The sequence below is a fragment of the Bos indicus genome, chromosome 7 (assembly GCF_029378745.1).
Source record: "Bos indicus isolate NIAB-ARS_2022 breed Sahiwal x Tharparkar chromosome 7, NIAB-ARS_B.indTharparkar_mat_pri_1.0, whole genome shotgun sequence".
In the NCBI taxonomy this organism is placed as follows: domain Eukaryota; kingdom Metazoa; phylum Chordata; class Mammalia; order Artiodactyla; family Bovidae; genus Bos; species Bos indicus.
In genome coordinates this window covers 108,344,653-108,369,155 of record NC_091766.1, presented here as the reverse complement: position 1 = coordinate 108,369,155, position 24,503 = coordinate 108,344,653, and the positions used below count along the sequence as shown (strand labels likewise).

The window sequence follows — 24,503 nt, the reverse complement described above, 5'->3', positions numbered from 1 at the left end:
GGACTGCAAGGAGATCCAACCAGTCCATTCTGAAGGAGATCAGCCCTGGGATTTCTTTGGAAGGAATGATGCTAAAGCTGAAACTCCAGTACTTTGGCCACCTCATGTGAAGAGTTGACTCATTGGAAAAGACTCTGATGCTGGGAGGGATTGTGGGCAGGAGGAGAAGGGGACGACAGAGGATGAGATGGCTGGATGGTATCACTGACTCGATGGACGTGAGTCTGAGTGAACTCCGGGAGTTGGTGATGGACAGGGAGGCCTGGCTTGCTGCGATTCATGGGGTCGCAAAGAGTCGGACACGACTGAGCGACTGAACTGAACTGAACTGATGTAAGTATGACAATTTACAGAGTAGGAAACCTGAGTGGCCAATTAACTTAGGAAAAGATGTTTAAATTCACTGTTATTGTGGTTTTGTTGCTAAGTTGTGTCCAACTCTTTGCGACTCCATGGACTGTAGCCTGCCAGGCTCTTCTGTCCATGGGATTTCTCAGACAAAATGCTAGAGTGGGTTGTCATTACCTTATCCAGAGGATCTCTCCAACCAGGGATCAAACCTGGGTCACTGTTGTTAAGGAAATGCAATTAAAACTACAGAAAGTCGCTTGTCAAACTGGTGAAAGTTTAAAAAGCTGTTAGCTTTGTGATAATGTGTAGAAACTGTACCTCGTATGCATTCAGTTTACATCCTAGTAGGATGTAACTTGGTCATTATTTTCTAGGACAACTTGTGAATATCAAGTAAATGTCAAGATTCTCATCTTCTACTACCCAGCAATTTCACTTCAAAATGAACATTATAAAAGCAACATATTTCATAAAAACAAAAATTTGGAAAAAACTAAACATACTATTGGTAGGTGAATGGATGAATAGTGTGGTTTTTACTGTGTTACATTGTTTAACAGTTCACATGAATTTAGCAATGTGACAAGCAAGCAGTTGTTTGTGAATAGTTATTTATTTATAAAACTATAAAGAAATTCAGAGCAATAAATATTAAGCTCATGATCATGTTATTTCTGGGGAGGGTGGAAAGGGAGACACAAGAAATGTCCACTGTTTCATTCCATTTATAAAAAAAATTAAAACAAATAGGGAAAATGTTGAGATTTGATAAGATGGGTAACAAATACATGGGTATTATTCACTTATATATTTAAAATATATCATAATATAAACAAAGCATTTTCCTTCAACATTCAAGTTTTATTTTTAAGGGAATAAGAGGATTCTGACATGTCAGTTCAGCTATCTTACAGTTAGACCTGCTTTTCAATGCCAGCTTATTTTGGGGGTGGTAGTGATGCAGTATGAGCACTCTAAGCCCCCTGATGGGGGGCGGTTTGGGGGCGGGATCAAACCCATGCCCCTGCCGTGAAAGTCCACATTCTTAATCACTGGACCTCCAGGAAAGCCTTATTTGTTTTTTGCTTTTTAATGATTACTTCCAGCGTTTTCTCACAAGAACTAAAATTTTCTTTCATTTTGGTCTTCCTTTTTGAGAGGCAGTAACATATCTTTCTATCTCTAGAGGCATGCAACCTATTAAAATTTTGTTTCCAGAGCCCTGAAATATCACTGGAAGCTTTTTACCCAGTATATTTTCTGTTATCTGCTTGGTTAACAGAGCCACTCATCTTGCCCTACTTTAGCCCAATCAAAAAAAGAGCCAAAATAAAGAAATTGTAATTGTATCCTTTGTACAACAAAGATACAGTCCGTATAATATCTGTTCTGTATATCTGTTCTGCTGAGCAGATTCCTCCATCTCACGCTTCATTCTCTTTCACACCACTACCTGCCATTTTAATGTAGTAAATTTTGAACCCCATTTACAAATAATCTTATTAAATTATACACTGAGTAAGTAGAAAAAAATTTTAACCACAGTTCTTCAGGAACTTGGATCAGATGGCAAGAGCTACTTCTCTCACGTTGTCATCAGTCTTCACCAAACAAAATTAATTTGCAAAAGGCATTTTTCAGAATTTTTTAATCGGTGGAAAATTGCTTGACAACATTGTGTGGATTTCTGCCGTGCAGCAATGCACGCCAGGCGCGATCCTCTGCGTCCCGCAGGCTTTGAGCTGTGTCTCTTCATCGTCATTGGTTTCCGGGCACTTTTTCTTTCCTCTTTGATTTCTTCGGTGGCCTCTTGGCTATTTAGAAATGTATTGTTACCCTCCAGGTGTTTGTGTTTTTTATAGTTTTTTTCTCCCTATAATTGATATCTAATCTTACAGCTTTATAGTCAGAAAAACTGCTTGGTACAACTTCAATTTTCTTAAATTTACCAAGGCTTGATTTATGACCCAAGATGTGATCTATCCTGAGAATGTTCCTTGTGCTCTTAAGAAAATAGAGTGTTTCTGGATGGAATGTCCTAGAGATAACAATTAGGCCTGCTTCCTCCAGTGTGTCATTTAAAGCTTGTGTTTCCTTATTAATTTTCTGTCTGGATGATGCGTTCATCGGTGTCAGTGGGAGTATTAAAGTCTCCCACTGTTCCTGCGTTGTGGTCAGTGTCCCCTTTTACAGTTGTTAGCATTTGCCTTGTGTATTGAGGTCCTTCTATGTTGGGTTCATATATATTTATATTTATATCTTCTTCTTGGATTGATATCTTGATTGCTAGGTAGTGTTCTTCCTAGTCTTTTGTGATGGTCTTTATTTTAAGTCTGTTTCATCCGATATGAGTGTTGCTACTCCTGCTTCCTAATTTCCATGTGTGTGGAATAACTTTTTCCAGCTCCTCACTTTCAGTCAGTATGTGTCCCTAGGTCTGAAGTGGGTCTCTGGTAGACAGCATATATAGAGGTCTTGTTTTTGTATACATTCAGCCAGTCTGCATTTTTTGGTTGGAGCATTTAATAACTTACATTTAAAAGTAATTATTGATATGTCAGACTTTATTTTTGGGGGCTCCAAAATCACTGCAGATGGTGACTGCAGCCATGAAATTCAAAGACGCTTACTCCTTGGAAGGAAAGTTATGACCAACCTAGACAGCACATTAAAAAGCAGAGACGTTACTTTGCTGACAAAGGTCCATCTAGTCAAGGCTATGGTTTTTCCTGTGGTCATGTATGGATGTGAGAGTTGGGCTGTGAAGAAGGCTGAGCGCCGAAGAATTGATGCTTTTGAACTGTGGTGTTGGAGAAGACTCTTGAGAGTCCCTTGGACTGCAAGGCGGTCCAACCAGTCCATTCTGAAGGAGATCAGTCCTGGGTGTTCATTGGAAGGAATGATGCTAAAGCTGAAACTCCAGCACTTTGGCCACCTCATGCGAAGAGTTGACTCATTGGAAAAGACTCTGATGCTGGGAGGGATTGGGGAAAGGAGGAGAAGGGGACGACAGAGGATGAGATGGCTGGATGGCGTCACCGACTCGATGGACATGAGTTTGAGTGAACTCTGGGAGTTGGTGATGGACAGGGAGGCCTGGCATGCTGCGATTCATGGGGTCGAAAAGAGTCGGACACGACTGAGCGACTGAAATGAACTGAAGGATCACCAACCTCAGATATGCAGATGATACCACTCTAATGGCAGAAAGTGGAGAGGAACTAAAGATCCTCTTGATGAAGGTGAAAGAGGAGAGGGAAAAAGCTGGTTTAAAACTCAACATTCAAAAAACTAAGATCATGGCATCCGATCCCATGACTTCATATTAAATAGATGGGGAAACAGTGGAAACAGTGATATAATTTCTATTCTTGGGCTCCAAAATCACTACAGATGGTGATTGCAGCCATGAAATTCAAAGATGCTTGCTCCTGGGAAGAAAAGATATGATAAACCTAGACAGCACATTAAAAAACAGAGACATTACTTTGCCGACAAAAGTCAATCCAGTCAAAGCTATGGTTTTTCCAGTTGTCGTGTATGGGTGTGAGAGTTGGACTATAAAGAAAGCTGAGTGCCGAAGAATTGATGCTTTTGAACTGTGGTGTTGGAGAAGACTCTTGAGAGTCCCTTGGACTGCAAGGAGATCCAACCAGTCCATCCTAAAGGGGATCAGTCCTGGGTGTTCATTGGAAGGACTGATGCTGAAGCTGAAACTCCAATACTTTGGCCACCTGATGTGAAGAGCCAACTCATTGGAAAAGACCCTGATGCTGGGAAAGATTGAGGGTAGGCAAAGAACGGGGCAGCAGAAGATGAGACGGTTGGATGGCATGAGTTTGAGCAAACCGCGGGAGATAGTGAAGGACAGGGAAGCCTGCTGTGCTGCAGCTCACGGTGCTGTAAAGAGTCAGACATGACTTACAGTGACTGAACAATGACAGCACGATCTTACTACCATTTGCTTTTTGATTTGGGGTTTTTTTTGTAGGTCTTTTCTTTCTCTTGTGTTTCCTGTCTAGAGAAGTTCCTTTAACATTTGTTGTAGAGCTGGTTTGGTGGTGCTGAATTCTCTTAACTTTTGTTTATCTGTGAAGCTTTTGATTTCTCTGTCAAATCTGAATGAGATCCTTGCTGTAGAGAGTAATCTTAGTTATAAGTTTTTTCCTTTCATCACTTTCAGTATATCCTGCTCCTGCCTTCTGGCCTGCAGAGCTTCTGCTGAAAGATCAGCGGTTAACCTAATGGGGAGTCCTTTGTGTGTTATTTGTTGCTTTTCCTTTGCTGCTTTTAATATTTTTTCCTTGTGTTTAATATTTGTTAGTTTGATTAATGTGTGTCTTGGCGTGTTTCTTTCTGGGTTTATCCTGTATGGGACTCTCTGGGCTTCCTGGACTTGGGTGGCTATTTCCTTTCCCATGTTAGAGACGGTTTCAACTGTAATCTCCTCAAATATTTTCTCATACCCTTTCTTTTTCATTTAAGTTCAAGCACATTCTGAAAGATCTACATTTTTTACTCCCATCCCCACATTTTGTGTTTTTGACGTGACATTTTACATCTTCACGTTTATCCCTTCACTGTTTATCGTAGTTATAGTTGCCGCTACAATTTTTGCATTTTAATTTTCATACCAGCTTATGTTAGTGATTGAGCCTAGCCTTTACTATTTATTTGCTTTTCCTGGTGGAATTTTCACTTTCCTATAGATTTTTCCTTCTTGTTATAGCCTTTTCTTTTCCACTTATAAAAGACCCTTTACCATTTCTTTTAGGGTAGGTTTAGTATCGATGACCTCTTTTAGTTTTTGCTTGCTTGAGAAGTTCTGAATCATCTTTCAGTTCTCAGTTGTAATCCTGCTGAGTAGAGTATCCTAAACTGTATGTTCTTCCTGTTAGCACTTTGAATATGTCATGACAGTCCCTTTACTCTTGCAAAGTTTCTGCAGAAAAATTAGCTGATAGCCTTATGGGAGGTCCCTTGTATATGACTTGTTTTTCTCTTGCTGCCTTTAGAATTCTCTTCAACTCTTGTCATTTTAACTGTAACATATCTTGCTGTGGGTGTGTTTGTGTTCACCTTGTTTGGGATCCTCTGTGCTTCTTGTACTTGGAGATATATCTTTATCTATATATAAGTGTATATATCTTTACAGGCTTCCTTGGTGGTTCAGATGGTAAAACATTTGCCTGCAGTGCACGAGACCCAGGTTTGATTGCTGGGTCAGTAAGATCCTCTGGAGAAGGGAATGGCTACCAACTTGGTATTCTTGGAGAATTCCATGGATACAGGAGCCAGGCAGGTTTTTATATATATGTGTATATACATCTGTGTGTGTGTGTGTGTCTGTGTGTGTGTGTCTGTGTCTGTGTGTCTGTGTGTGTGTGTCTGTGTGTGTGTATCTGTGTGTGTGTGTCTGTGTGTGTGTGTGTGTGTGTGTATCTGTGTGTGTGTGTGTGTGATTCTTCAGATTTGGGGAGTTTCAGCCATAGTTCGGCAAATGCATGTTTGATAACCTTCTCCCTCTCTTCTTCTAGGATTTCTATAATGCAAAGATTCATGTGTTTGCTATTATCCCATAGATTGCTTTGAATGTAACTATTTTTTAATTTGTTTTTCTTTTGCTATTCTGATTCAGTGATTTTCATTATTCTGTCTTCCAGATCACACGCATTCTTCTGTGTCACTTGCCCTGCCTGCGTGCTTAGTCATATCTGACGCTTCACAAGACTTTGCACTGTAGCCCACCAGGCTCCTCTGTCCATGGGATTTTTCAGGCAAGAATCCTGGAGCGGGTTGCCCTTTCCTTCTCTACGGGATCTTTCCAACCCAGGGATCGAGCCCACATCTTCTGTGTCTCCTGCGTTGCAGGCAGGTTCTTTACCTGCTGAGCCATCAGGGAAGCCTCAGTCAGCTATTAATACCTTCTAGTTTGTTTTTGTTTCAGCGTGTACTTTTATTTTATTTATTGTATTCTTAGCTCTGACTGCTTCTTTTGTCTTAGTTCTGAAGCTAGTTCTTTATATCTCTTTCCCTGATACCATTCTCACTGTGTTCACCTGTCTCTCCTATAATTTACTTAGCATCCTTATGACTAATGCTTTGAATTCTTTATGTAGTAAACTGTGCATTTCTGTTTCATTATTCATTTTTTTCAGGAGTTTTCTGTTGAGCTTTCAATTGAGATCAGTTCCTGCATCTTCTCATTTTGCTTAACTTTCTCTGTCTTTCTGAATTTAGGTAAAACAGTTACCTGTTGCGGTCTTGAGGGCGTCTTTTTATCTGGGAATATCCTTGTACCCTTCTCACTCCCCAGTGCCTTTGGTGGGAGACCTGGATTTGACTTGAAAATAAGTCATGTCTTTGGTCAGGGCTTACTGGCATCCGTCATCTTGGTAGGAGGCGAGGCTGGCGATGGGCTAGGGCTGAAGCCAAGTGTGGATCAGGGTTTGTCCGCTGCTCGGTGGTCATGACTGCTATACCGGGGGTAGGGTCTGATCCCAACTTGATGGAACAGAATCTCTGAGGGTCAGGTTCGGCCCAGCTCTGTTCCTTTTGTTAGGTAGTTAGAATAGGAAAAAGAAGTCCAGAATGGCAGTGGCTAAAAGTTAAGGAAGGGAAAAGCCTGCAAAAATAGAGCAAACAAGGACCAGAGTGAGGACTTCAGGTAAACAGCACTCCTGGCCCAGTCTACACAGGGCAGGCCCGGGGTGGGGGCGGGAGCGGTGGTAACCTAAAAAGAGGAGCCAAAGTTGGGCTGGGGCCTCTTTCTTCTCTTCGCATCTTTTGGGTCAGCATGCCCTCAAACCTCAAGGATGTATTTTCCTTTATTTTTGAAATAAAACTGAGCTGTAACACTGGTCCATCGCTTCAAATTTTTGTCATGATGAGACAGAACCGAGGAAATTACACACTCCCCCGACACTTTCAAATGCATGCTCTCCCCTCCCCCAGTGCCCTTGCCCCTGAGGAAGCGTTATTGGAGCGAAAAGGGTGTGTACCGCTCTTGGCTGATTAAGGGGTGAGGGCTGTCGTGGGCCAACAGCAGACAGAGGTCCAGACTGGCTCCAGTGTTTCACTCGTGCAAGTGCCAGCAGTGGCTGCCCCTGCCCTGCTCACACACGGCGTGAGGTTGAAGTCTCCTTTGCTGCTCACGAAGGATCACTTCCCCAGCTTGTCTCTGCTGCCCCTGCGCTGAGGGACAGGGGCCCTGCACGGGCTCCCAGCGTGTATGTGATATGGACTGCCTACAGAGAGGGCAGCCGTCTGCCCTCCCTGCATCAGCTCCAGCAGTGGCTGCCCCCATCCCGTCGATGCCTTCCCAAGTCTCAGCCACCTCTGCGTCCCCTGGCCAAGCTCCCCCCGAGATGCTATAGCCCTCAGCCCAGTGCTGAGCTGTGATGTGAAGTAGGCAGGGCTGGAGCACTTGCCCAGCTTAGGAGGGGCATGTGCTGGGGCTGGTACAGGACGCCGGCAGCCCCTGAAGCAGTCCACAGTCTGCCCTGTATGCTCTGCCTCAAAGACAAGTCAGGGCAGAGTCCAGGCCTCCCCCAGCCCTCCTGTTATTCCCAGAACCCTCCCAAATACCTAGGGGAGGGTTCCAAATACTCATCTTCCCTCAGTGAAACCCCAGGAATCATGGGCCCACTATTTGGCTCAAACCACTCCCTCTCTGGGCTGGATCTCCTGCTGTGTAATTTCACTTTCCTTCTAAGTCCCCTCCTGGGGCAGATGTCCTGACGGGATCACCTCTCTTCCCTCCCCACCCTTTGCCTTGTGGATCTTTCCTACAGCCTTGTTTGTACAGGAGCCTTTCAGCCAGTTTCCAGTTTAGATTTCAGTGAGAATTGTTCCACAAGTAGATCTGTTTTTGAGGTGAGTTCCATGTCCTCCTACTCTGCCCTCTTGATCAATCTCCTTCAATTGGTCTTGATGAAGTTCAGTAATCATTTATTGAAAATTAAGACTCAAATTGTTCTTGCCCTTCCTGTCCTCTCCAATTCTTTCTGTCACAGGATTGAGGAAAACAATTAGCCCCCTCTAGAAGACTTCCCTTGTGGCTCAGACGGTAAAGCGTCTGCCTACAATGCAGGAGACCCGTGTTCGATCCCTAGGTCAGGAAGGTCCTCTGGAGAAGGCAATGGCAATCCACTCCAGTACTCTTGCCTGGAAAATCCCATGGATGGAGGAGCGTGGTATGCTACAGTCCATGGGGTCGCAAAGAGTTGGACACGACTGAACGACTTCACTTGGTCTTGATCTAGAGACGTAAAGAAAGGGAAGTTAGGGAGCAATATGTCAAACTCCATTTAGCGCTCTTCCCCAGGTTCTATTAGAACCTTCCCTTGTCTTGTGCCCTTATGCAGTGCTTGGCTGCAGGGTGCTTCTCGACGTTCCCTCAGATGTGTAGTTGTGTTGTTTTCTCTTCCTGGAACAGTACAGACTGTCCCTGTTCCTGTCCACAGTGCGTTCCTGGAAACCTTTCCATATAAGGCTCTGTGCTAACACAGATCCCTCTACCTCGTAAGATTGGCATCGTTACTGAGGGTCATAGTCCTAAAGGGCTTCCCAGGTGCTTCGGGTGGTAAAGAACCGGCCTGCCAATGCAGGAGATGTAAGAGACTCAGGTTTGACTCTGGGTCGGGAAGATCCCCTGGAGAAGGAGATGGCACCCCACTCCAGTATTCTTGCCTGGAGAAGCCCATGGGCAGAGGAGCCTGGTGGGCTATAGTCCATGGGGTTGCACAGAGTAGGACACGACTGAGTGACTAACACACTTCAGAATAGATTCAGCAGAACTTGGATAGAGACAGGACATGGTAGATTAAAAGTACCTTCAAAATCTTTGTTACTCCTTCCATTAAGAGACTCCGGCCTCTCCTTGAATCTCAAAAGTCTTAGTGCCTTGCTTGATCAATGTGGCAGAGGTGTCTTACTGAGACTCGTGAAGCCAGCTCATAAAAAGTCTTGCAGTTTCCTCCTGGGTCTCTTGGAACAATCCTTTTTGGTACTCAGTGTCTGGGCTGTGATGAAACCCAAGAAACCCTGCAAAGAGATTCACATGGAGAGGAACAAAGGCAACCCCCGCCCCCCGCAACAACCAACAACCCAGCTAAGCTTTCAGCCACCAGCCCGCGCCAGCAGCGTGACTGAATGTTCAGCATGACCGGACTGCCCTGAGCCACACCAGTTGACACCAGGTGGAGCAGAGAAAAGCTGACACTCTTAGGTCTTACCCGTGTTGCAGATTTGAGAGCCATTCATAAAGTAATGATAAATTATTGTTGTCTTATTAAATTATTTATTGAGGTATAGTTGATTTACAATATTGTGTTAGTTTCAGGTATACAGAAAAATGATTTAGTTATATATTTTTTGTCCTTTTTCATTAAAGGTTAGTTGAATATAATTCCCTGTGCTATACTTTGTAAGTCTAATCAGTGTTCTGAAGAGGTCATTTTTATGAGAATGTGCAATCCCAAAAATAAATCTCAAGGGAGAATTCTTTTATTTCAGATAAAGCAATATATATTATCTATAAACAAGTGATATATCTATTTAAAGTGTTGGCTAGAATTATGCTATATGTAGATTGCATTTAAACACTTTATTTAGTCTTACAATGTAGCATATGAAGACCTCTTTTTTCTCTAAAGTAGGTAAACTCCTAAGCAAATTGTCACTTTAATCAATAAATTTGGAGATAAACTATTGCTGGAAAAGCATGAGCCTACTAGCTTGGTAGAAGTACAATTTTACACTTACTTTTAGGTCACTGCTGCTAAGTCACTTCAGTCGTGTCTGACTCTGCAACCCCAGAGACAGCAGCCCACCAGGGTCCCCCATCCCTGGGATTCTCCAGGCAAGAACACTGGAGTGGGTTGCCATTTCCTTCTCCACTTTTAGGTCACACTGTTAAATAATTTTGAATACATAACTTTTATCAACTCATTCCTTTTGCATTCCATCCATTTCATAAGGGAGGATTATGGCAACTATTTTAAAAAGATTTCAGTAAATAGACTCTGAAGTTGAAATTGGAATTATTTATGCTTAATCTTTTCATGCATCAAAAAGTTTTAAAGACATAACTCATGGCATTTCTTTAGTGACTCAAGAGTGTGTATTTTTACAGCACTTAATGTTTCATGCAATGGCTTTCGTCTTTTCCTGAGTAGCTCAAAATAGAAAAAATACTGGAATCCCTTTTGTCTGCTATCCAGACAACTGTAAGTGTTCCTTATACGCAAGGTGCCTGGCAAGTCTTCAGGAGGAAAGGAGAAATGAAGGGGGAGAGGCAGGGAGGGCTCCCTTGGAGACCCGCTTCGGCATCACATTAGGAGACAACATGAGACTGCTCCGCTCAGCCTCTGCTGTGATTTACAAAACGCAAACACAAACTTCTATGTGTAGCACGATACGTCCTAGACTGGGGAGATGTCGTTCCAGCAGGGAAGGCATGGTTTGAATTACAAGCACGCCTCTTCTCCCACCACCATTAATGCTGCCTCGGGCAGCCACACCAGTCTCATGGCATGACTTTTACTAGCCATCTCCCATTAGTTAGGTCCTCCTGCTGAAGATATGATGGAAAAAGGAACACCATCTGCCATTCTGCAACACCGATGAGCATAGCACTGGGCTGAGTTTGTCTTTAACTTACTAAATTATAAAGTTTGGGCTTATATGTAACATTTATATATTCTGACCCTGGAACGGGGTCTTTTCCAGTGAGTCAGTTCTTTGCATCAGGTGACCAAAGTATTGGAGTTTCAGCTTCAGCATCAGTCCTTCCAATGAACACCCAAGACTGATTTCCATTAGGGTGGACTGGTTGGATCTCCTTGCAGTCCAAGGGACTCTCAAGAGTCTTCTCCAACACCACAGTTCAAAAGCATCAATTCTTCAGCACTCAGCCTTCTTTATAGTCCATCTCTCACATCCATACATGACTGCTGGAAAAACCATAGCCTTGACTAGACAGACCTTTGTCAACAAAATGATGACTTTGATTTTTAATAAGCTGTCTGCGAGTTACCACAAATACCATGCACTTGACTAAGCATGTTTTTATTATTGTGCTCAATTTATTACAACAGCCTTGCATGGTAGTATTGTTCTGCCCATTTTGAAGATAGGGAAATCTAGGTTAAATAACTTTGTAAGGAGTGAATCCAGAATTTCAACTCCATCAGTCACCAAAGCTCCTTCTCTTTCGACAACCCCCACACTTATATTCAAAACCAGTATGTTTACTGAAATGTTTTTGAGTGGCCTCTACTGTAAGTGGTATTTGGTGGGGATTACATGTGAGCTCCCAAATTTATTTAGAGAGAATGTCTCATCGAAGTTTTCCTGTGGAAATCCAAGCCTTAGAACTTACTTCTTCTTTATCAAAGTCAACGTTATGGTGTTATGATTTATGTAAGACTATTCAAGATGCCTGAATTTGAAGACTCTAGAAGAAAGTGTTGGATCTCAGAATTTCAGGACGGGATTGATCCATTCATTCTACACGGACTGTGTAAGCACTGACTTTGACCCTTAGAATATGGCAGTACTGAAACACAGACAGCCGTGACCTTGACGAGCCCACAGTGGCACCTCTCCTTTCGAGTCCAGTGAGACCGAGTGCGGTGAGGTTATGCGGGTGGGGAACGCGTGCTAAACAGAACAATGACGGCGCTCACTGGGAGGCCCTGAACTGCTGGGTCTGCACGTGGCCGAGCTGCTAGATTCAGCCCCAGACTATCTTGGAGCAGGTAAAAGTACTGATCTCTCCCAGGACTGACCCTTAGGCTCCCTCTTTCAAAACAAATGTCAAAATATCTTTCTGTTATGAATTCCCAGACAGAGATGGAAGCTCACTGATGCACATTAAATTCCATCAAAGGATTAAAAAGGAGAAAAAATGTAAGAGAAGTTTTGGACATGGTTGGGTACCGTTAAATATGGTTAACACATCTTAATTCCGCTTGCAAACCCTCTTGATGTTGAATAACAAGGAGAAATTAAGATGTGGCATAGTGCAGCATGCTTTGCCAGAGGCTGTTTAACCCGTAACCTGTGATATGGACTTTCTCGTCTAGTACTTCTTTTTGAAGCCTTTCTCTGCTGTACCCCCACAGAACTATAATGCGTCACGCTAGTTATTCCTCCTGCTCTGTGCTTCCAATCACATGTCTCCTTCACGTTAAGGAAGTAGGCTTCCCCTGGAGGAAAGAAGCTGCTGACAACTCCAAAGTGAAGACTGTTCCAATGGAAGTGCCTCGGCACCATTGCGGGGCTGCCAGTGCGGCTGTTTCTGGCGATCAGTTAGGAACTGGCAGATGTTAAATTGACATATGTTGGGAAATAGCTTTCAGAGACTCATGTTTCAAAACGTATAAAGAAAAAACAGATGATACCACTTTTTTTTTTTGGCTTAAACTGGATATCTAGAAAATTACACCAGATGTGTTAAGATGTTTCTCTTTAGAAACATTTTCTGTTTCCTGAGAAGGAATGAGCAAAAGCAGAAGTGAGATATATGCTCCTCAAAGTGAGCTTTGGTCTTCTTTTATAAATTTTAAATTTCAATTGTGATTAAAATATTTGAACAGAATTAACAGGGGGGAAAAAACCAATAAATTCAATATTTTTATAACTGATATAGATTTTATAAGCTGATGAATTATTCAGTTCTTCATATAGATGGGTCAGTGGGGGAATCTAAATAGAATCCTAAGGGAAAACACTTCATGGAGAAACCTGAAATATGAAAAACAATTGAATGAGATAACTTATTCGGCTCAATAATAACTGAAATGTTAATCTCACCTCCCTGACGTTTTTATCTTAAATGATTCGTTCTCACATAGGAAAGGCATTAACACAGAAAAGCATGCTTAGGAGGCTGGGTTCTCACTGCACAGGTTCCAGTTTGACAAGGACATGGATTGTTCCTGCCTGTCTTGTCAGTCTTCTCCTTCAGGTGACAGCAAGTGTGACGTATATTTGAGGAACCATCCTTTTTCCAAACTCTGTGTAGCTGCTCTCCACAACTGGGCTGGCTGGTCTCCAGGCTGAGTAGTGATCTTCGATTGGCCAATCAGTGGGTTCTAATCTCATAGCTGCAACGACTAACTTAGTGTTGGGCACATGGCTCGAGTTAGGCCAGTGAGACACACTCTTGGAACGCTTGGGGGTGCGTGTGTGTGTGTGTGTGTGTGTGCGTGTGCGCGTGTGCTAGGCCGCTCAGTCGTGTCCGACTCTTTGCGACCCCATGGACTGTAGCTCACCAGGCTCCTCCGTCCATGCGATTTTCCACGCAAGAATATGGAGTGGGTTGTCACTTCCCTCTTCAGGGGATCTTCCTGATCCAGGGATCGGACCCACATCTCTGGGACACATGGCGGGTCATGAAAAAAAATGGACTTCTCCTCCTTTAGGAATTCAACTTGTTGGATAAAACCATTGATCTCCTAAAAGACATTTCACCACCATGAAAGCAGGGTCTACTTAAGAATTAAGCAAAAACAGAGGAAAGCAGGGGGTGGAAGGGGCAGAGACTGAGAGACTGAGTCCTGATGGTATCTTTTTAGCCTGCGCACCTAACCTGTTCTTAAACCTCTCAGTTAACTAAGCTAATTCCCCCTCTTTAACACCGCTGTTTCATTCACTTGCCATCAAGAGAGCATGGCAGCTACATGAGAAACTGCCTTAGACTGAGGGGATTCAGACCGTCCCTTGGAAGAAGAAGTAGTTCTGGGCATGGACTTGAAGGAAACCAGACCGGAGCGAGCAGAGGTGGAGAGAAGCGCCTTGCTGAGTGCGGCGGCACTGGGGTCACTCTGAGATGGGAAGTTGTTTCAGGGTCACCGTCTCAGGTTCCACGAAGAACTCCAGGTTGGATCTCGGTCCCAGTTACCCCGTGTAGACTCCAAACAGCCCTGCTGATGGCTCGGCGTTTCGTGAGGTGGGGTGTGCTCTGCTAAAGAAAGCAGATGTGCTTCCCTGTGAGCAGACACACAGCCTGGCAACAGACCTGTGTACAGCAGTGATGGAGACTCGGACAGAGGGACCAGCCTGTGCGGCTGCGGAGCCCACACCCGTGGTCTGAGAATCCTGCCCCACCGGGGGGAACTTCTCTGCAAGCATAGTGGTTGCTCAGGAAGAACTGGAAATCTAAACTAGCTACAAAAAGGTCACCTCTGAGGATGGTGGCTTTGTAACATTTTTGAACAGAGGAAGAAAGGTATGTTATATCAGACCACATATACAGAACACACACACACACTCATACAAACATATACAGATAAAAGAAAACAAAGATCACAAAATAGGACTTATCTTTGCTGCTGCTTATGAAGTCTGAAGTTTTTTATTCTGTCATTCTACATTCTATTTCTTTTTCTATTTTTGAGTGCTAGTTGGGCCCACTAAATTGATCTCATAGCCCACTTTCCAACTAACAGTTTTAAAAACACTGACCTAAAAGAGCTGTTGGAAAGGACCAGCCAGTGTCACTCTAGGTGACCACAGCAATGTGACGGCTGCAGCAGGTGACCATGGCAACCGCATCTCCTGGCCAGGAATTGTAGCCTCCTGTTTATTGTTATTTACTTTTGTGTAGGCCATGTAGTCATGAGATTCGACATTTAAAAAATGTGAAAGAACACGCGGTGAAAACTGTCTTTCCCACTCCTGCCTCTCAGCCACCCAGCTTCCCACCTCAAGGGCAATCAACCTTACTACTTTCTTCTGTCATCGTCCAGAGATATCCTCTGCATATACAAGTATCAGACATTATTTTCCCCTTATTTTACATATAGAATAGCGTAATTACAACATTGTTCTATACCTTTCTTATCTCCCCATAGCATATCTTGGTAATTATTACACCAATAAAAAAAGTAATATTTCACTGTACCTTACGCCATTATTTACTGAACCAGACACCTGCTGACTACATATTTAGATTGTTTCCAATGTTTTCCTCTTACAGACACTAATGTATTGAATAACTGACTCATCGTTTGCTGACGCATCTTTTTCCACATATGAGAATACCGATACTAATATCCTTAGAAATAGAATTGCTTAGTTAAAGGGTACATATATTTGCAATTCTGATATTGTCAAACTGCCTTCCAGAAACTGCTGTTCTAGTTTGTACTAGTTTTATACTCGCATGTTCTTAAAAGTAGTGTTAATAAGTTTCCCAGCGTTTGCCAATGATTGGAGGGAAATTGACATCTCAACATGGTTTTCATTCCATGTTTATTATGAAAAAGACTGAGCATTTCTGTATGTGCGTAAGAGCCAGTGGTGTGTTTCCTGCCGCCCTTTTTTCACATCCTTCGCATCTACTTTGAAGAGCAACCATCAGCTGCCAAGTAAAGTGAGCTCAGGTACTGGGCTTAGCAGGTCTAAATAGCAAGTAACTGTGTGCATATTTAACAAAAGTTATACCCTTGCAGAGCACTGTGCCACGTACTATGGGGTAGAAGAAAATGTATCCTAGTTATCATTAATCTATGTGGAGGCAACCTAATTATTTCAACTGCTTTCACAGCTGACATACCCTCAAAGTCCAAGCAACCTCTAGTTCCATGTCAATTTAGATTGTAGATGAAATAACCTGCAATCCAAATCCCAAACATACTGCACTGCGTGATGCCGATGCGAAGATGAATAAGACAGAGCTTCGAGGGGAAAAATCAAGCAACAAAATTAAAGTTGTCTATTGCCCCTGGTACAACGAAGGATAAAGTTGGAAGTGGCCAGGAGTGCTGGGCTGAAAACTTCACTCAAGGAGTCATGACGGATCAGCTCTCAGAACCTCTCCTGAGGGGGCTCCTTGGCTACAAAACCCTCTCCACCTCACCATCCTTGCTTGAGTTCTTGAAACTTACCGATTTTCTCACCGTGGATCCTAACTCCGCTCATTCCTTCAGATTGCTTGCCCCCTTTGCTTTGCACTGGTCACTTTTCGTCCTTCTAAGTTGTAACCATCTGAAAGGCAAGAACTAGGTCTTACTTATACCCAAGTCTGTGCAAAATAGGCTTTCAGTAGATATTCTTGAATGGATGAAAGAAAGAAAGAGTGAACGGATGAGTTCATTCCTTCCAAAACGTCTGGTCTCGTGGCATTTATCCTACTCACCACATTATTGATCAGCCAGAGTCATTCTCTTCAGGTACAACACTCCACAGATGTCAAAGCCGGGCCTGAGCTCCACTCAAGCCACCGAGGGGCTTGCTCCCTGCAAGGGTGTCTACAGAACAACCCTGACTAAGGCATATTATCAGGACCCTAGATTATCAAATGAAAAGGCTTTATCTGGGTAAAGGAGGTATTTTAGTTTTTATAATGTCTCAGAGTTATTTAATTCACAGTTTTGGAAGACTGCTAAATAATAAAAATGCTTACTAAACTGCCAGTTTAGATATATGGTTATGTATGCATGTGTATGTGTAATCAGTCACTCAGTCGTGTTCAGCTCTTTGTGACCCCATGGACCATAGCCCACCAGGCTCCTCTGCCCATGGATTTCCCAGGCAAGAATACTGGAGTGGGCTGCCATTTCCTACTCCAGGGGATCTTCCCAACCCAGGGATCGAACCCGGGTCTCCTGCACTGCAGGCAGATTCTTTACTGACTGAGCTACAAAGGAAGCCCAATTATACAATTATATTTTAGTACATTGCAAAAATATCTCTTCTGCCTATGTTTTGAGACTAGGAAGAAGAAAACTACTTTCTTACAGAAGAAAGCTAGTTTCTCTGAGTTTTTTCCCTCTTCTCTGTAAAAATTCCTTTTAGTTGGGTGATCCAAGTTATGACTTGGCAACTAAGGCTTCCATCAGGAATTAACAAACAGAAATCTTTATCTTTTGGCTATTTCTGAGTCAACGGGAGCTAAAAATTCAAAATGTCCTTTTTTCCCATGTTTCTCATTATAGTTAGATTTTGCCATCAGTGTTGTTAATGGCAATGTGAGATAAGAAATCTCTTATACGGAAATTTTTAAAGCTTTATTTCCTTGCTTCTTTGTTTTCCTATTTATTTATTATTTTGGCTAAAGTAAGTTTGCCTCACTTCCAACAATGAAGTTACTTTTCAGACTTTCACTTGTTACTTATTTGAGACTATAAAGGGTCCAGGAACCATGCTGAAACTCATAAATATTACACCAGTGCTCAGACCTGCCAGGCCAGCTACCATATATAACCCTCATGTTGTACCCAGTAGGTCAACCCACAGACCTCAAATGACAGCTATATGGTCTGTTCCAAGTGCCCTGTGTGGCAAGGAAAAGTCTAGGTGTGCTAGATATATGGCCATTGATTCTCTTCTGTACTCAGGATGTCTTCACATTAATAAAGCAAGCCAACAGCAAATATTTCAACATTCTTTGACTGCACTTCAAAGTTTGGAAGAGAAACTTTTGTTTAAAAAAAATACTCATTCTGGTGAAACTCAAAATAGCCTGAAACCATAAACTTTGGGGAAATTTGGGCTCTTATTTTAGGTTAAAAATGCTCCCAGATGAAAGAGAATTTGGGGTTATAAAAACACCTCATTTATCTCTGTGACATTTATAGAGTATTTTTATTAGATATAATTTCATTTCTGTTAATGTAGGTTCTCAACTCCATCAAATGCTTAATGCAATAAAACTTTTAAGGCCATATTTATTATCAGAGGTATGCAAACCATTTTTGATGGTAATATTTTTAAAACCTTCCCTAAAGTCACGATGAGAGATGCTCTCTGCTTGACAATACTAAAAACTGATATACTCTTACATCTGCAGTCCCATATCCAATTAAAATAAAACGAATTATGACATTAAATCTTGAAGGCAATAAGACACCGGGGATGTTCATAAATCCCAGGGTTGGAGCGTCAGTTATACGTGAGGACATGTTTAGTTGAAACATTTGCATCATAAGCACAAGGAATAGAGAGGAGGAATGGCTCTAATTTGGTTTCAATCATGCAGCTTCTCCTTTTCCAAGAGTATTCGGTACTAGAAAAAGTACTTTCAAAGGGTTTATACTTAAAACTGTGGCAAAGGCAATGCTTTGTGTTCACCCGATCTATTTGGTTCTCTCTCCTGAACATGGCAGAACATAGCATCTTACAGCTCCTTGTGGTCAGCTGTGGCCATGCAGCCCATGCTGGCCACCAGCCCGTAACTGGGGTGGACGGTGCCTCTGACACAGCACTCAAGGCCACCTATTGAGATGACAAAACCACAAGAGGGGAACTGCCTGAGTCACAACACAGCAGATAGTATTATTCTTGCATTATGAACAGGAAATAAACTTTTGTCGTGTTTATGGGGATTTCAGGATTAATTTGCCACTGCAAGATAACCTAGCCTGTTCTAAGTGTCCTAATCAGAGAAACAAATTTTTGGTATAAATAGTGGAAAAAATTATTTGATTGGGACTTAATCTTAAAAAGAAAAATTATGGAAATCAGTTTATTTTCTCCTAATGGTTAATAAAGTATAAATTATAATGTTATATTGGGCTTCTCTGGTGGCTCAGACAGTAAAGAATCCGCCTGCAATGAGGGAGACCTGGGTTTGATCCCTGGGAAGATCCCCTGGAGAAGGGAAAGCTATCCACTCTAGTCTTCTTGCCTAGAGAATCCCATGGACAGAGGAGTCTGGCAGGCTACAGTCCGTGGGGCCGCAAAGGGTCAGATATGACTGAGCAAGTTTTACACACACAGTGTTATAGCACTAATCGTGCTTAGAATAGAGAATGGATCAAATGTTGGGTTACTGCCATTTTTCTCTTAAAGCACTCATATGTGGCTGCTAGTCTTCAAAATCTACTCTAAGGATGGAGTATGTCCCTTTATAATCTTTTAAGCTTATTAAATTGATATATAATACACATCCTAAGGATTTCTCTTAGGTAAAAATGTGAAATTTAACCATTGGAGGAATGTTTTATTTTTTTAAAGTTAACAAATGTTTAAAGTAAGTTCTTGGAAAATTCTTTTGGAAGTTTTATAAAACTTGGTACATAAGTATTTTACGTATTTTTTAAAAAGAATGGGTATTATCATTTTTATTTAACTTCAGGGTATTTCTTAATTCTAATTAATTTTAATTGAGTTACAAATAAATTGGAATTTATTTCAGGCTGCTCAGCTAAAAACAGTGAAAAGCAACCTCTTGTTTAGCTACAAATCAGCCCAGAATGCAGGGTCTGACAGGTTAGATTTTACTCCATGATCCCACACAGGGGGTATGATACAGAACGAGAAAAGCAATGACAGCAAATGGCATAGAGATGTGAAAGCTTAATACACAGAGATTATAATATATAATCAATACATTAAACAAGTATCTTTACAGACAGCACTAAAAACCCATAATGATAGAGTCCTTGTTTATATGTGTTTCACGTTTCATAAAAAAGTTCTCGCCTATCTGGTGGCATATTTTGGATGCTAATACTTTGACAAACATTCTTTGGCAAGTGGAATTATTCTGTCATTTTCATTATTTCATTTCCCCAAAGGAAAGTTGTTTTTTTAAACATTCTTCATTCTTAGATAAACCTCATGACGAACACAAAGATTTTATCCTTCATTGCTGCTGCTGCTGCTGCGTCACGTCAGTTGTGTCCGACTCTGTGCGACCCCATAGACGGCAGCCCACCAGGCTCCCCCGTCCCTGGGATTCTCAGGCAAGAACACTGGAGTGGGTTGCCATTTCCTTCTCCAATGAGTGAAAGGTGAAACGGAAGTCGCTCAGTTGTGTCTGACTCTTAGCGACCCCATGGACTGCAGCCTACCAGGCTCCTCCGTCCATGGGATTTTCCAGGCAAGAGTACTGGAGTGCGGTGCCATTGCCTTCTCCATTATCCTTCATTAGTTATACATAAATCTTGTATTTCTGGTGCATTTCACTTCCTTTAAAGGATTCCAGAAGTTTTGTGAAATAAGAAAATGCCTTATACAATTTTAGTATATTTTGATTTTTAATTCAAATGGATTGGAAAGTATCCTCTATTTTCCAAAGCAGTATAATTAGCAAATGCAAAAGGATTTATTGTACAAATTTCATGCAAATGTTGATTAGATCATTTGACCCATTCAACTCAATTTTAATTTCACATAAAAATTTTAGAAGTTTGTATATTTTGCTAATTTGTTATGAACATTAATGAGTTACAATTAAACTAAGTAAGTAAGTGAAGTTGCTCAGTCGTGTCCAACTCTTTGTGGCCCTGTGGACTGTACTCGGGATTCTCCAGGCAAGAATAGTGGAGTGGGTTACCTTTCCTTCTCCAGGGGATCTTCCCAACCCAGGGATTGAACCCAGGTCTCCCACATTGGAGGCAGACGTTAATTTAATATATTGAGTATGTATTACATTAACATAATTTAAAACTCAATAACTTTAGAAGGTATGCAAAATGTAACAGTCAACCTTCTGTCCATATTCCTCATCTGCCAAGAGCCTGCTGTCCTCTGTAGGCAACTACTGTTCCTAGATTTTATGAGTCATTCCAGTGTGCTGTATATGCATTGTTGCTCTTTTATTTAGTCGCTCAAATCAGCCTGACTATTTCGCAACCCCATGGACGGTACCCTGCCAGCTTCCTCTGTCCATGGGTTTCTCCAGGCAAGAATACTGGAGTGGGTTACCATTTCCTTCTATGGAAGATCTTCCCAACCCAGGGATCCAATTCGAGTCTCCTGCGTCTCCTGCTTTGGCAGGTGGATTCTTTACCACTGTACCACTACGTGCACTGAAGCAGATACGAATACAAACCAACCAAAGTTTTCACTTCTTGGTTGACTTGTCTTCTCTGCAGCAGTGGGCAAGCCTCAGTAGCCTCTGTCTGGAAACAGTGGTCCTTGGCGTCTTTCCTGGTTTCCCCTCTCTCTCTGGCTACTCTTTTGTTCTCACCTGCAGGCATGGCTCCCCTTGCATGTCTATTACAAACCACTTCTGTGTTCATACGCTGTATTCTTCTCCAGTGAAGATTATCTGTACCCATTTGGCTCCCCTTGCATGTCTATTACAAACCACTTCTGTGTTCACACGCTGTATTCTTCTTCAGTGAAGATTATCTGTACCCATTTGGGTGTAAATGAAAGTATTGGCATCAAAGTAATTTGTGGACTAAGAAAGCCTTTTCAGAAGAGCTGAGTCTGCAGGATAAGGAGGATTTAGCTAGAAAAGAAAAAGAATCCCTGGGTCAGGAAGATCCCCTGGAGGAGGAAATGGCAACCCACTTACAGTGTTCTTGCCTGAAGAATCCCCTCTTGCTAGACAGAGGAGCCTGGCAGGCTACAGTCCTTGGGGTTTCCAAAGAGTCGGACATGTGCAAAGATATTTCTAGATGGAGGGAAGAGCATATAGAAAGAAATACAGATAAAAGAGGGACAAAATTTGCAAATAGTGATCAGCTCAATGTCTAACAATAAATATTTGTTGTGAATATTGATTGAAAGGATGAATATCATAAAAGGCATTTTTAACAGAAAATGAGGAATTATTTTGCTAAATCATCCATGCAAATTATACAACCTGAATGAAATTAAACAGAACCGATAAGAACTGGATCTGTGAGAAAATTGAATGGATAAAAGGGAAACCACTTGAATGTTCTAACTGGTGAACTAGTGTCTCAATCTGCTGGTCACTGTCAACATAGCACCCTGCTTTAGGTCACCTCGGTGTGTGGGGAGCTTGTCACAGCTTTGCAGAGTCTATGAGCCTCTCTCCATACGCTATAGAAGATTTTGCAGCAGAACCTTAAAGTATACTTCACCAGAGGGGAAGACCTTCATTGTTAATTGTACGGCTTTTTAAGTCTATCAACCGTAAGGGCATGTCAAAGTCCAGTTGCTTTCTTTCAGCTGAGAGAATAGAACAGTCTCCCAAAGTTACAAATTCATGTCCAAAAGCCAAAATGAAAAGAAGCCATTCAGTATCTCTGCCTCTGTGAGGACAGTATTTTGACTGCGTGAAGGTGAAGTGAAGGTGAAAGTTTCTCAGTCGTGTCTGACTCTTTGCAACGCCATGGTCTATAAAGTCCATGGGATTCTCCAGGCCAGAATACTGGAGTGGGCAGCCTTTCCCTTCTCCAGGGGATCTTCCCAACCCAGGGATCGAACCCAGGTCTCCTGCATTGCAGGCAGATTCTTTACCAGCTGAGCCACAATGGAAGCCCAAGAATTCTGGAGTGGGTAGCCTATCCCTTCTCCAGCTGATCTTCCCAACCAGGGATCGAACTGGTCATGGGAATTTTGTCTTTAACTGAATACTTCCAGTTGTTTAATCTTTTTTAAAAACTTAATTTATTTAATTGGGGGATAATTACAGTTTTGTGATGGATTTAGTCATGCATCCACCTGACTCAGCCACGGGCATATGGGTGTTCCCCATCCTGAACCCCACTCCCTCCTCCCTCCCCACCCGACCCCTCTGGGTTGTCCCGGACTGACGGCTTTGGGCGCCCTGCTTCAGGCATCAAACTTGGACTGGCCATCTATTTCACATATGGCAATGTACATGTTTCAGTACTGTTCCCTCAGATCCTCCAAGCCTTGCCTTCTCTGTTGTTTAATCTGGATTTTTTTAACTGATTGTCTCCATGTCTGTAAGATCCCTCTAGCTGCATCAGCAATGATTGAGAGCCTGAGGAGCAGGTCCCCGAGCAGAGTCAGCACTATGACCAAGTCCTATTGCTTCGTTTCTCTGGACCCTGTCATCCTCCTCTGTGCTAATGTCACAGAACTGGTAAGAGAATCATATAAAATGAAATTGCTTCTTTAAATAGAATGCTGTCATAGAGTTGCTGTAGAAGTCTCCTAAACTTGGACTTACCTCTGTTTGGGTTAAATTTCTTCTTATTGCAATGAGAAAGAATTAACAATTTACATTGTTAATAACAAATAATAGATTGAACATTTCATACTGCCTTCATTCCCTGTGAATTCCATGTTCCCATAAGAAAAAGAAAATCATCAGATGGAAATGCCAGAGGTCTCAAGCCCATTTGGAAGTTTTGAGGAAGCTCTTTCATAACAAGTAGTATGACATGATTGCCAAGGTAAGGAGGGCTGGATTCTACATCCTACTTGTACTGTGTAACGCTGACAAGTCACAGCCTTTGCAGGGTATGTTTCTTTACCAGCAAAACAAGTCCATATGATTTCCAAGACCCCTTACAATTCCCCAAAAAAACCATGATTTTTCTCATGACAGCTGTCTTTAAATGTACAAATGATGTCATGTATTGGAGGGCATAACAAAATAGAATTTTAATTTCTCAGTCTATCTATTTCAATGACTTAAAAAAGTGCAGTTTTTAATTGAAAAGGCAAAATCTTTAGTGGTGCTAATAAAGGACCAATAACGATTTCTCTTCTTCACGCAGATGCATTTAGAAGGATGCTAGCCACACGGAGGCTAATTTTGCACTGAGCCAGAGCCGATCCAGTGACTAGGCCTGAACATCCAGCTCAGCGAGATTGCAAAGGGCATTGATAGGAGAGGAGGTGAGAGGGGATGAGGTCTCTGTATCAAGTAAATTATCGATTTGCATCTAAAAGCCAAGGTGTCTATTCAAAGGCCATGTTTTTGAAAAGGACAAATATTCCTTGGCTAGTTCAAAAGCTATGAAGCCATTTTGGGGTTTCTATTCAATAGACTGAAAGGGAAGAACCGAGAATTCTAAGTTCAGTTCAGTATTGAAATACTCCTGAGTGTCAGCTTGCTGCTAAATATATGCTAAATGCGTAATTTCTCAGTTATCATAGACATAGAGAAAACTGACTACGTTTCTCAGTTTTCCGTTAACTTTGAAAAATTAATTTGATTCGGCATCCGACGTTGTCAATACATAATTTTAAAGTAGTGAGATCAGGGCTTTTTAAGGGAAAGTCAGCTTAGAAATGTTGAATTTAACAACAACAAAAAATAAAACCCTTGATGTCCTCCATACAAAGATAATCTTAATAAATTCAGATAAATAAAAATTTAAAAATTAAAACCACTTTCAAACCCATCAGTCCATGAATATTTTCATGTGTGTTCCTATGTATTTTTTTCATATGCAGGTGGGGTTGCTTGTTTTAATTTGCTTTTCTCACCAACACTGCATGTTGAACACCCTCATACATCC

General features: G+C 42.0%; 2 long non-coding RNA genes across 3 annotated transcripts in view; one reads left to right on the top strand and one right to left on the bottom strand.

Moving 5' to 3' along the window:
* Positions 1 to 24,503, top strand: part of LOC139184239 (uncharacterized) — a 36,022-nt gene that overhangs the window by 8,546 nt on the left and 2,973 nt on the right. For both annotated transcript variants that reach the window (XR_011567838.1, XR_011567837.1), the window contains exon 2: positions 22,982 to 23,877. This is a non-coding gene — a long non-coding RNA (uncharacterized lncRNA). The remainder of the gene's footprint in view (positions 1 to 22,981; positions 23,878 to 24,503) is intronic.
* Positions 8,285 to 9,499, bottom strand: LOC139184240 (uncharacterized). Its single transcript, XR_011567839.1, has 2 exons — positions 9,186 to 9,499; positions 8,285 to 8,611 (listed from the first exon to the last, which is right to left on the bottom strand). It is a non-coding gene; the product is annotated as an uncharacterized lncRNA (long non-coding RNA).